The sequence below is a fragment of the Nicotiana sylvestris genome, chromosome 12, assembly GCF_000393655.2.
Source record: "Nicotiana sylvestris chromosome 12, ASM39365v2, whole genome shotgun sequence".
In the NCBI taxonomy this organism is placed as follows: Eukaryota; Viridiplantae; Streptophyta; class Magnoliopsida; order Solanales; family Solanaceae; genus Nicotiana; species Nicotiana sylvestris.
The window spans coordinates 153,066,233-153,073,465 of NC_091068.1; positions in this window are offsets into that span (position 1 = coordinate 153,066,233).

Genomic DNA, 7,233 nt, shown 5'->3' on the forward strand with positions numbered 1-7,233 from the left:
TTGTGTCAGTTGTACGCTAATAGCTAATGAGTATTTTCTCAGCATGCAATCAATCAAGGTATTCTCTTGTGTTTTCAATTAGTAGAGACAAACGCAACAAGAAACGTAGTTGCTATAGGATATCCTTTTAAAATAAGGACGAGATGAGCCTCGACAAAAAATAAAGAAAAACGCACAAATTGCGGGGCCCTTGTTAAATATATATATGTTGAAGCATTCAGTCCCTAAGGTGGGTCGTTTAGCAAATCTCACGACCCTCCCGGAATAATAACGCGATAGCCTCTTTAAGCGCGTATTTAATAATTTTACCTTCTTAAATTCGGGTGCGCATTTATGTGACCCAAATCCAAATCTCGACGGATTCGAAATGTGTTTCTAATCGCGGGTACATTGATTGTGACGTGGTTCGAGATGCGTGTCCATGACGTTGCAAATTCATTTTTTAAAAAAATAATAATAATAAGAATGAGATGAGCCTCGCCAAATAAGATACAAATTGCGGGGCCCTCAGTAAATATTTTCTTTAAAAATTGTTTAGACTTCGGGATGGACCGTTTTTAGTAAAATTCCACGGTCCTACCCAAAAATAAATACGCTAGTCGCTTTAGGCGCGCCTTTAATAATTTAATTTCCTTAAACTCGGGGTGCACATTGATGTGACCCAAATCCAAATCTCAACGGAGTCAAAGTGTATCGACGACCACGGGTATATTGATTGTAACGTGGTTCGAGATACATTTTTATAACGTTGCAATTCTTGATAAAAATAACAGTAAATGATAAAAGCGGTTAAAAGATAAAATTGGCACATAAGTTCACATTTGTATAAAATCAGATAATCAAGCCAAATATAACAGTTGAGCGACCGTGCTAGAACCACGGAACTCGGGAATGCCTAACACCTTTTCCCGGGTTAACAGAATTCCTTATCCGGATTTCTGGTACGCGGACTGTAATATAGAGTCATTATTTTCCTCGATTCGGGATTAAAATTGGTAACTTGGGACACCCTAAATCTCCCAAGTGGCGACTCTGAAATAAATAACCAATCCCGTTCCGATTGTCCTTTAATTGGAAAAAACTCCCTTGCGCCCCCTCGGGTGCGGAAAAAGGAGGTGTGACAGCTCTGGCGACTCCGCTGGGGATCTCTAGCCCAGAACCACTGGTTCAGGGTTAAGAATTCGAGCTTAGAATAATTGTTATTATTTGGCTTTGTTTATTATCTGATTTTATTACATGTTTTGAGCCTAATGTGCTAAATGCTGCTTTTACTGCTTTGATATTGTTGGAACTGTACATATAAACTGTGCCGAAACCCTTCTCTTCTCTCTTGAGGAGCGCACGCTGGTCGTGGCTTCTTTCTGTTAGTGTCATATGCCCAAAATAGAACGAGGATTCGGAGGAGTTGCAAAATCGGATGGCCTTTTGGTTACCGGTACACAGCTCCCATCCTTGGCTCGAGTTGTCCGCTCGGGTAAGCCAGGTCTAGAACAAACACCTAGGTTTTACAGCTTAGCATAACATAACTTCATGCCGGATCCCTAGTAGGAACGCTTATTTGCATCATGTGCATTTGACTTAGGGGACTCAGCACAGGGGCTGGGTCCGTCTAGGACAGGCAACCTGAGAATAAAGACCATCCTGCTACATCCTGTTTGCTTTATGCATTTACTTGTTTCAAGGCTTGCATGCTGACCGGTTTCTGAATATCGGGAATGTTTGGAAAAGGAAGAGGAATAACGGTTAAGGGGTTACTTATTTATTCTTGAAAAGTCACAAAAATGGTCAAAGCTCTGCCAGAATTTTGAAAAAAAAGAAAAATGTGTGTCTTATTAATTTGTTTTAGTAAGGGTCTTTGATTCATTTCTAAGAGAAAAATAGTGTGTCTCCAAAATTCGGCTTATGCCTGAACTACGTCAATTTGATTCTCGCAGGGTGCAAGATACGTAGGCAACCCCCATCGGGCTCAACTTGTTTTTCAAAATATAGGTACAATCCAAATAACGAAAGTTTTTAAGGTGACATCGTACTTTTCGGAAACAACCAAAATTTTGTTTTTCTAGAAAAAAGGTGTGTCAAATTGGTATTTGAGTCCAATGAGTCTGGATCTTTGCTTAATCACCCCAATAAACATGCAGAATGAGCATAAGTCCAAGTTTGCCGGTAACAGTTAGAAGCAAAATCCCCCTGGAAGTGCGATTATGGTGGGAGGATTTGGAAAAGTCAGAGCAAGACAAGGTCAAACTGCACCTGGGAGGTTTGGTTGATTTGTTGAACGTCAGGCCTCGGTGCGACATCATAAAGGCTTTGGTTACATTTTGGGATCCGGCCCACAACGTGTTCCGTTTCTCAGATTTTGAACTCACCCCAACCTTAGAAGAAATGGCGGGTTACATGGACGTCACTGAAGGTTTGAGACACAAATACCTGATCGCTCCAAGAGCTGTGAATTCACACAAATTCATGGATCTGTTGAAGATAAGCAAAGGAGTCCCATACGCTGAACTGGATAGAGGTTTTTCCACCCTACAATTCATATACCAAAGGTACGGGAGCATAGGAGGATTTAATGATCCAGAAAGTGGTGTGTGCAGCAGGGGAAATCTGATAAAATGGAATGAGCATAGGCGGTTCGCTTTTATGGTGGCATTTTTGGGCCTTGTAGTGTTTCCCCGAAAAGATAGAAATATCGACCTGAAAGTGGCTGGAATCGTCAAAATCCTGATTACCAACGATAAAAGCATCCTTGCTCCTATGATAGTGTCAGAAATATACCGGGCCCTCACGGTTTGTAAGGTCGGAGCAGACTTCTTCGAGGGGTGCAACTTGTTATTACAGATGTGGATGATCGAACACTTGTGTCACCATCCTCAGTATATGCGCTACATGTCTACAAATGGGGGCTGCATCGAGGGTTATAACCTAAGGGTTTCAGGTTTCCGATCACCGGGAGGGTTTGAAGAATGGATATCCTATCTCCGGATCATCACCGCAGACCAAATAAACTGGACTTTGGGTTGGCTTTCTGTGGAAGAAATCATATACATGCCCGCCACTGGTCCTCACTTCCTCTTGATGGGACTCAGGGGTATTCAACCTTATGCCCCTTACAGGGTAATGAGACAGTTGGGAAGATGTCAAGTACTACACCCGGACGAAGATCTCAGCACTTATGCAGTCGAGGTCAGCAGTGACGGCCAATTTCCTGAAAAGACAGTTCGTTGCATATGGAGTGAATGCCAGTACTTAACGGCAAATACCCGGGTAAATGATGTGTCTAGAGGTGAAGTCTCGCCGGCCTATCTCACTTGGCAGAACAAGAAGAGCATCGTGAAACGACCAACCAAACGGCCTCACCTCCGAAGTTTTGTTGAGTCATCGCAAGAACAATGGGATTGGCTCGCAAAAGAGGAAGGTTACCTGGTTGAAATCAGGAAGCTGAAGCGACAAGTTGAAAGGATTGTATTCGAAAACAACGTGTACGTCGCCCAAGAACAGGCTGAAAAATACAAGCTAGCCCAAGAAAACCAAACCCTGAAGGCCCGCCTTCGCCAAGCCAGTAAGAATAACATCGACCGACAGAAGCGTTGCTCCGACGAAAGATTGATAGCTAGTTTGAGAAATCAGGTCATCCAGAGCCAAGAAGAATTAGACCAATCAGAGGCTTGCATAGCAAGGATGAAGGTCAAATGGGCAAAAGGTACAATGGCCCGGAGGAAGCGCCTACAGCAAGTCATGAGGGATTGTGAACTGAGCGTCAAAACAGCAAAGGAAACGAGTTCCGCTCTGCAAGAGCGGATCTTCAAGCAAACACAAGATGCACAAGCTGACAAGAGACGCTATTACAATGCAATGACCAGGATGGAAAGGCAAATGGAGATGTTCCAGGATCAGCTCGCTACCAATGCGCAAACACTGGGGTTGAAGAACCGACAGATAAGGCATTTGTTCGCAGAAAGGGACAACATTCGAGGAAGGATCGACGAGATTGGGCATTACATCTACATGAGATGCCTGGCATGCGAGCAAATGCCTCGGAAGACCCTCCTTGTTTCCATCATGGGTTGCGTCCACCGAATCATGAATGAGTTGAAAGGTCTGCAGAGAGACCTCACACCAAGGGCCGCGGAAAGGCCGAATGATGCCTCGCGGGCCCCTAAGTTGGAAAATTAATCTTTGGTTGAGTCTTGTTTATTTGGTTTTGTTGTTTTTCCATATGTTGTTTTCTTTTCTTTTAGTCAAAACGGCTTAAGAACTGTGGAGTCTGTACTATTGCTATTCCTTGCTTGAAGTAATTTGTAATAGCAAAATTTTGAGAATGAATTTAACGATTTCACAAGAATTTTGTGTTTCTTTACTTTAAGGCAGAACTACGCCTGGTCTGATTCACGCGGGGACGTGATACGTAGGCAATCCCCATAAGATTCGACCGCTTTTAATAAAGAAAGAAAAGAAAATACAAAATAAAATAAAACACAGGGTTTCCCAAAGTACTTTAAAAGGGGACGAATGAGCAAACCGGGATGACGCATGTTGTTTGAAGCAAAGCATGTAGAAACGGTTAACTGCCTAGGTGCATTGCATCCTCTACGTGTTATGATCAACGCTAACAAAGTCTGTTGTTGTCTGATACAGTTAGTTGTTAAAGAATTCTGGCAACACACTCATACCAAACCAGATCCAAAGGACCGGTAGCAACAAGCATGACTACTTCGGAGAATAGCAATGAGGAAGAAAGGCCGATGAGCCAGTTGTTAAAAGAAGCGATGGAAAAGATTGAAAGGATGGGACTAGAGATGAATGCAATGCAGCTAGCCATAGCCAAAACACAAAAGAGCCCTGAAACACTGGGACACATGCCGGAATACCCTCACTCCGGCCCTTCCACAAGCCGCCCAAATCCCCTTTATCATCAAGAAAGAAGCCCTCATGATTCCCAAGCTCCACCACCCCACCAACCTCTCCCAACACCCAATATTCCCATTTTTGTGGGACCTACATCAGCCCCTTTGCAGAGAACGACCAGTGAGCCATTGTTTCAGGCTCACGATACACAATACTATCCCCTGAGCCTACATTCCATGCACCCGAGCCTCAAGCTTACAATCCACATTTAGAAGTGCCGGCAGAGGTTGAGAAGCCAGTTAAGGCTCCTGAACAGGATGAAGTGTTGAGAAAGTTCAAAAGCCTGGAGCAGTCCTTCAGGAACTTGCACGGATTGGGCAATCAAATCAGCGTAGCATACAAAGATCTGTGTCCTTTCCCAGACGTCCAACTCCCGGCTTGGTTTTAAGATGCCTAAGTTTGATTTATATGAAGGGCACGGTGATCCCATGGCACATTTGCGGGGATTCTGTAGCAAAATGAGAGGGGCAGGCGGCAAGGATGAGCTGTTGATAGCTTATTTCGGCCAAAGTCTGAGCGGATCTGCACTGGAATGGTATACCAGGCAGGATTTCAGCAGGTGGTGCACATGGGATGATCTGGCGCAGGCTTTTGCAGGTCATTTCCAGTACAATCTCGAGATAGTCCCTGACCGTCTCACATTATTGAGAACTGGGAAGAAACCCGGGGAAAGTTTTCGCGAGTTCGGGTTCCGCTGGAGAGAACAAGCAGCTAGAGTCGATCCTCCCATGAGAGAGGGAGAGATGGTGGACTATTTTTTGCAGACATTGGATCCAACCTACTTTGGTCACTTGGTGACAACGGTTGGAAAATCTTTCAACGAGGTGGTCAAGATAGGGGTCATGATAGAAGAGGGTTTGAGGTCTGACAAGATCTTGAACTATTCGGCACTCAAGGCCACAACCCAGGCTATTCAAAACGGCACGGGAGGTGCGTTGAGAAGAAAGAAAGAAGAGGTTGCCACGATCGAGGCAGGCAGTGGGTCTAGGGCTGGCAGGCCGCACTACAACCAACCCAGACCTCATAGGTCAGAATACCCATACAACCCACCACAAAATTTCTATCCACCTCGAGAACCACATTGTTCCGTACACCAAGCCCAGGCATACACTCAGCCTCCGGTTCGCCCACAATGGCGCGCGCCGGCTCCCCAGAACATATATGCACCACCACAAAACACCTACCCTCCACCAAGGGCGTATAGAAACCCTTCAGGGGCAGGCTTTCGGGGAAATCCAGATGCTAGGAATGACAGGTTGCGGAAGCAGAGAACTTTCACGGAGCTGGGAGAAACCTACACCGCTTTGTTCCACAAGCTGAGGCAATTGGGTTTGGTTAGTCCTGTCCAGACTCGAGAACCAAATCCCCCACCTCAGAACTTGGATCGATCAATCAGTTGTGAATACTGTTCAGGGATGCTCGGGCATGATACCGAGAAGTGTTGGAAATTAAGGCATGCCATACAGGATCTTATTGACACCAATAAGATCGAGGTCCAGACACCGGAGGCTCCTAACATCAACCAAAACCCACTGCCAGCGCACCACGAAACGCGCATGATTGAGTTGGTGTGTGAGGGAGGAAAATTGAGAAAACCCTCACAAACAGTGATGATGATCCAAGCCGCCCCGAAAGAAGTCTCAACCAGTGGAGGAACGAGTGGACAGTCACAGGGAGAAGGCGTCAAGCCGGTAGTGATATTGGGAAAGAGCCCGTCCGCCATAACAAGCAAACCCGAGCCAAGCAAGTTGGTAATATCAGGAATCCCGCCCACACCGGCAGTCGTGTTAAAAGGGGTATGTAGAGAACTGGTGACCATAAAGCCTGTGGTCCAGCTGCCGATGATTGACAGCAGGGCTGTGCCTTGGAAATATGAAAAGGCGGTGGTGATGTACAAAGGAAAACAGGTGGAAGAAGTCAGTTGTGAAGCGCAAGGGCTGACTCGATCAGGTCGATGTTTTGCTCCGGTGGAGCTAAGAAGAACCAACCCAGTTGCAACCAAGAAACCTGTGTCCGAAGAAGAGGCTGAAGAGTTCTTGAGGAAGATGAAAGTACAGGACTATTCTGTGGTCGAACAGCTGAGAAAAACACCGGCCCAGATCTCACTGTTGTCGTTACTGATCCATTTTGAGGAGCATCGTCGGGCCCTGCTAAAGATATTGAACGAAGCTCACGTACCCAGTGAGATTGCTGTAAACCACCTAGAAACCATTGCCAGCAAGATTTTTGAGGTGAACAGGGTAACATTCTCAGATGATGACCTGCCGGTGGAAGGTACGGAGCATAATAAAGATCTATACCTAGCTGCCAAATGTGAAGACTCGGTGG